The sequence below is a fragment of the Triticum aestivum genome, chromosome 2B (assembly GCF_018294505.1).
Source record: "Triticum aestivum cultivar Chinese Spring chromosome 2B, IWGSC CS RefSeq v2.1, whole genome shotgun sequence".
NCBI classification, from domain to species: domain Eukaryota; kingdom Viridiplantae; phylum Streptophyta; class Magnoliopsida; order Poales; family Poaceae; genus Triticum; species Triticum aestivum.
In genome coordinates, this window is record NC_057798.1 from 116,520,939 (window position 1) to 116,527,804 (window position 6,866).

Consider the following 6,866-nt stretch of genomic DNA (forward strand, 5'->3'; position numbering starts at 1 on the left):
CGGTAACCCTCCGACACTCTGGTTTTCTCCGAAATCACCCGGAACACTTCCGGTGTCCGAATATAGTCGTGCAATATATCAATCTTTATGTCTCGACCATTTCGAGACTCCTCGTCATGTCCATGATCACATCCGGGACTCCGAACAAACTTCGGTACATCAAAACTTGTAAACTCATAATAAAACTGTCATCGTAACGTTAAGCGTGCGGACCCTTCGGGTTCGAGAACTATGTAGACATGACCTAGAACTATTCTCGGTCAATAACCAATAGCGGAACCTGGATGCCCATATTGGTTCCTACATATTCTACGAAGATCTTTATCGGTCAAACCGCATAACAACATACGTTGTTCCATTTGTCATCGGTATGTTACTTGCCCGAGATTTGATCGTCGGTATCCAATACCTAGTTCAATCTCGTTACCAGCAAGTCTCTTTACTCGTTCTGTAACACATCATCTTATAACTAACTCATTAGTTACAATGCTTGCAAGGCTTAGGTGATGAGTATTACCGAGAGGGCCCAGAGATACCTCTCCGACAATCGGAGTGACAAAACCTAATCTGGAATTATGCCAACCCAACATGTACCTTCGGAAACACCTGTAGAGCACCTTTATAATCACCCAGTTACGTTGTGACGTTTGGTAGCACACAAAGTGTTCTTCCGGTAAACGTGAGTTGCACAATCTCATAGTTGCAGGAACTTTGTATAAGTCATGAAGAAAGCAATAGCAACATACTAAACGATCAAGTGCTAGGCTAACGGAATGGGTCATGTCAATCACATCATTCTCCTAATGATGTGATCCCATTAATCGAATGACAACACATGTCTATGGTTAGGAAACATAACCATCTTTGATTAATGAGCTAGTCAAGTAGAGGCATACTAGTGACTTTATGTTTGTCTATGTATTCACACGTGTATCATGTTTCCGGTTAATACAATTCTAGCATGAATAATAAACATTTATCATGATATGAGGAAATAAATAATAACTTTATTATTGCCTCTAGGGCATATTTCCTTCAGTCTCCCACTTGCACTAGAGTCAATAATCTAGATTACATAATAATGATTCTAACACCCATGGAGTCTTGGTGCTGATCATGTTTTGCTCGTGAGAGAGGCTTAGTCAACGGGTCTGCAACATTCAGATCCGTATGTATCTTGCAAATCTCTATGTCTCCCACTTGGACTTGGTCCCGAATGGAATTGAAGCGTCTCTTGATGTGCTTGGTCCTCTTGTGAAATCTGGATTCCTTTGCCAAGGCAATTGCACCAGTATTGTCACAGAAGATTTTCATTGGTCCCGATGCACTAGGTATGGCACCTAGATCGGAAATGAACTCCTTCATCCAGACTCCTTCATTTGCCGCTTCCGAAGCAGCTATGTACTCCGCTTCACATGTAGATCCCGCTACGACGCTTTGTTTAGAACTGCACCAACTTACAGCTCCAACGTTTAATAAAAACACGTATCCAGTTTGTGATTTAGAATCGTCCGGATCAGTGTCAAAACTTGCATCGACGTAACCATTTACGACTAGCTCTTTGTCACCTCCATATACGAGAAACATATCCTTAGTCCTTTTCAGGTATTTCAGGATGTTCTTGACCGCTGTCAAGTGATCCACTCCTGGATTACTTTGGTACCTTCCTGCCAAGCTTATTGCTAAGCATACGTCAGGTCTGGTACACAACATTGCATACATGATAGAGCCTATGGCTGAAGCATAGGGAACATTTTTCATTTTCTCTCTATCTTCTGCTGTGGTCGGGCATTGAGTTTGACTCAACTTCACACCTTGTAGCACAGGCAAGAATCCTTTCTTTGCCTGATCCATTTTGAACTTTTTCAAAATTTTGTCAAGGTATGTGCTTTGTGAAAGTCCTATTAAGCGTCTTGATCTATCTCTATAGATCTTGATGCCCAATATGTAAGCAGCTTCACCGAGGTCTTTCATTGAAAAACTTTTATTCAAGTATCCTTTTATGCTATCCAGAAATTCTATATCATTTCCAATTAATAATATGTCATCTACATATAAAATTAGAAATGCTACAGAGCTCCCACTCACTTTCTTGTAAATACAGGCTTCTTCAAAGGTCTGTATAAAACCATATGCTTTGATCACACTATCAAAGCGTTTATTCCAACTCCGAGATGCTTGCACCAGTCCATAAATGGAACGCTGGAGCTTGCACACTTTGTCAGCACCTTTTGGATCAACAAAACCTTCCGGCTGCATCATATACAACTCTTCTTCTAGAAATCCATTCAAGAATGCAGTCTTGACATCCATTTGCCAAATTTCATAATCATGAAATGCAGCAATAGCTAACATGATTCGGACGGACTTAAGCATCGCTACGGGTGAGAAAGTCTCATCGTAGTCAACCCCTTGAACTTGTCGAAAACCTTTTGCAACATGTCGAGCTTTATAGACAGTTATATTACCATCAGCGTCAGTCTTCTTCTTAAAGATCCATTTATTCTCAATGGCTTGCCGATCATCGGGCAAGTCAACCAAAGTCCATACTTTGTTTTCATACATGGATCCCATCTCAGATTTCATGGCTTCTAGCCATTTTGCGGAATCCGGGCTCATCATCGCTTACTCATAGTTCGTAGGTTCATCATGGTCAAGTAACATGACTTCCAGAATAGGATTACCGTACCACTCTGGTGCGGATCTTACTCTGGTAGACCTACGAGGTTCAGTAGAAACTTGATCTGAAGTTTCATGATCATTATCATTAGCTTCCTCACTAATCGGTGTAGTTGTCACAGGAACCGGTTCTCGTGATGAACTACTTTCCAATAAGGGAGTAGATACAGTTATCTCATCAAGTTCTACTTTCCTCCTACTCACTTCTTTCGAGAGAAACTCCTTCTCTAGAAAGGATCCATTCTTAGCAACGAATGTCTTGCCTTCGGATCTGTGATAGAAGGTGTACCCAATAGTCTCTTTTGGGTATCCTATGAAGACACATTTCTCTGATTTAGGTTCGAGCTTATCTGGTTGAAGTTTCTTCACATAAGCATCGCAGCCCCAAACTTTAAGAAACGACAACTTTGGTTTCTTGCCAAATCACAGTTCATAAGGCGTCGTCTCAACAGATTTTGATGGTGCCCTATTTAACGTGAATGCGGCTGTCTCTAAAGCATAACCCCAAAATGATAGCGGTAAATCAGTAAGAGACATCATAGATCGCACCATATCCAGTAAAGTACGATTACGATGTTCGGACACACCATTTCGTTGTGGTGTTCCAGGTTGCGTGAGTTGCGAAACTATTCCACATTGTTTCAAGTGTAGGCCAAACTCATAACTCAAATATTCTCCTCCACGATCAGATCGTAGAAACTTTATTTTCTTGTTACGATGATTTTCCACTTCACTCTGAAATTCTTTGAACTTTTCAAATGTTTCAGACTTGTGTTTCATCAAGTAGATATACCCATATCTGCTCAAATCATCTGTGAAGGTGAGAAAATAACGATACCTGCCGCGAGCCTCAACATTCATTGGGCCACAAACATCAGTATGTATGATTTCCAACAAATCAGTTGCTCGCTCCATAGTTCCGGAGAACGGCGTTTTAGTCATCTTGCCCATAAGGCACGGTTCGCAAGTACCAAGTGATTCATAATCAAGTGATTCCAAAAGTCCATCAGTATGGAGTTTCTTCATGCGCTTTACACCGATATGACCCAAACGGCAGTGCCACAAATAAGTTGCACTATCATTATTAACTCTGCATCTTTTGGTTTCAACACTATGAATATGTGTATCACTACTATCGAGATTTAATAAAAATAGACCACTCTTCAAGGGTGCATGACCATAAAAGATATTACTCATATAAATAGAACAACCATTATTCTCTGATTTAAATGAATAACCATCTCACATCAAACAAGATCCAGATATAATGTTCATGCTCAACGCTGGCACCAAATAACAATTATTCAGGTCTAAAACTAATCCCGATGGTAGATGTAGAGGTAGCGTGCCGACCGCGATCACATCGACTTTGGAACCGTTTCCCACACGCATCGTCACCTCGTCCTTGGCCAGTGCTCGCTTATTCCGTAGTCCCTGTTTCGAGTTGCAAATATTAGCAACAGAACCAGTATCAAATACCCAGGTGCTACTACGAGCTCTAGTTAGGTACACATCAATAACATGTATATCACATATACCTTTGTTCACTTTGCCATCCTTCTTATCCGCCAAATACTTGGGGCAGTTCCGCTTCTAGTGACCAGTCTGCTTGCAGTAGAAGCACTCAGTTTCAGGCTTAGGTCCAGACTTGGGTTTCTTCTCTTGAGCAGCAACTTGCTTGCTGTTCTTCTTGAAGTTCCCCTTCTTCTTCCCTTTGCCCTTTTTCTTGAAACTAGTGGTCTTGTTGACCATCAACACTTGATGCTCTTTCTTGATTTCTACCTCCGCAGCTTTTAGCATTGCGAAGAGCTCGGGAATAGTCTTGTTCATCCCTTGCATATTATAGTTCATCACAAAGCTCTTGTAGCTTGGTGGCAGTGATTGGAGAATTCTGTCAATGACGCTATCATCCGGAAGATTAACTCCCAGTTGAATCAAGTGATTATTATACCAGACATTTTGAGTATATGCTCACTAACAGAACTATTCTCCTCCATCTTGCAGCTGTAGAACTTATTGGAGACTTCATATCTCTCAATCCGGGCATTTGCTTGAAATATTAACTTCAACTCCTAGAACATCTCATATGCTCCATGACGTTCAAAACGTCGTTGAAGACCCGGTTCTAAGCCGTAAAGCATGGCACACTGAACTATAGATTAGTCATCAGCTTTGCTCTGCCAGACGTTCTTAACGTCGTCAGTTGCATCAGCAGCAGGCCTGGCACCCAACGGTGCTTCCAGGACGTAACTTTTCTGTGCAGCAATGAGGATGATCCTCAGGTTACGGACCCAGTCCGTGTAATTGCTACCATCATCTTTCAACTTTGCTTTCTCAAGGAACGCTTAAAATTCAACGGAACAACAACACGAGCCATCTATCTACAAACAAACATAGACAAGCAAAATACTATCAGGTACAAAGTTCATGATAAATTTAAGTTCAATTAATCATATTACTTAAGAACTCCCACTTAGACAGACATCTCTCTAGTCATCTAAGTGATCACGTGATCCAAATCAACTAAACCATAACCGATCATCACGTGAGATGGAGTAGTTTTCAATGGTGAACATCACTATGTTGATCATATCTACTACATGATTCACGCTCGACCTTTCGGTCTCCGTGTTCCGAGGCCATATCTGCATATGCTAGGCTCGTCAAGTTTAACCTGAGTATTCTGCGTGTGCAAAACTGGCTTGCACCCATTGTAGATGGACGTCGAGCTTATCACACCCGATCATCACGTGGTGTCTGGGCACGACGAACTTTGGCAACGGTGCATACTCAGGGAGAACACTTCTTGACAATTTTAGTGAGAGATCATCTTAAAATGCTACCGTCAATCAAAGCAAGATAAGATGCATAAAGGATAAACATCACATGCAATCAATATAAGTGATATGATATGGCCATCATCATCTTGTGCTTGTGAAGCACCTTCATGATCACCATCGTCACCGGTGCGACACCTTGATCTTCATCATAGCATCGTTGTCGTCTTGCCAACTATTGCTTCTACGACTATCGCTACCGCTTAGTGATAAAGTAAAGCAATTACAGGGCGTTTGCATTTCATACAATAAAGCGACAACCATATGGCTCCTGCCAGTTGCCGATAACTTCGGTTACAAAACATGATCATCTCATACAATAAAATATAGCATCACGTCTTGACCATATCACATCACAACATGCCCTGCAAAAACAAGTTAGACGTCCTCTACTTTGTTGTTGCAAGTTTTACGTGGCTGCTACGGGCTTAGCAAGAACCGTTCTTACCTACGCATCAAAACCACAACGACAGTTTGTCAAGTTGGTGCTGTTTTAACCTTCGCAAGGACCGGGCGTAGCCACACTCGATTCAGCTAAAGTGAGAGAGACAGACACCCGCCGGTCACCTTTAAGCAACGAGTGCTCGTAGCGGTGAAACCAGTCTTGCGTAAGCGTACGCGTAATGTCGGTCCGGGCCGCTTCATCTCACAATACCGCCGAACCAAAGTATGACATGCTGGTAAGCAGTATGACTTATATCGCCCACAACTCACTTGTGTTCTACTCGTGCTTATGAAATCTACGCATAAAACCTGGCTCGGATGCCACTGTTGGGGAACATAGTAATTTCAAAAATTTTCTATGTACACGCAAGATCATGGTGATGGCATAGCAACGAGAGGGGAGAGTGTTGTCCACGTACCCTCGTAGACCGTAAGCGGAAGCGTTATGACAACGCGGTTGATGTAGTCGTACGTCTTCACGATCCGTCCGATCCAAGCACCGAACGTACGGCACCTCCGAGTTCAGCACACGTTCAGCTCGATGACGATCCCCGGGCTCCGATCCAGCAAAGCTTCGGGGAAGAGTTCCGTTAGCATGACGGCGTGGTGACAATGATGATGTTCTACCGGCGCAGGGCTTCGCCTAAACTCCGCGACGATATGACCGAGGTGGAATATGGTGGAGGGGGGCACCGCACACGGCTAAGGAACGATCCGTAGATCAACTTGTGTGTCTATGGGGTGCCCCCTGCCCCCGTATATAAAGGAGGGAGGGGGGAGGCCGGCCGGCCCTTGTTGGGCGCGCCAGGAGGAGGAGTCCTCCTCCTAGTAGGAGTAGGACTCCTCCTTTCCTACTCCTACTAGGAGGGGAAGGAAGGGGGAGAGGAGGGGAAGGAAAGAGGGGGG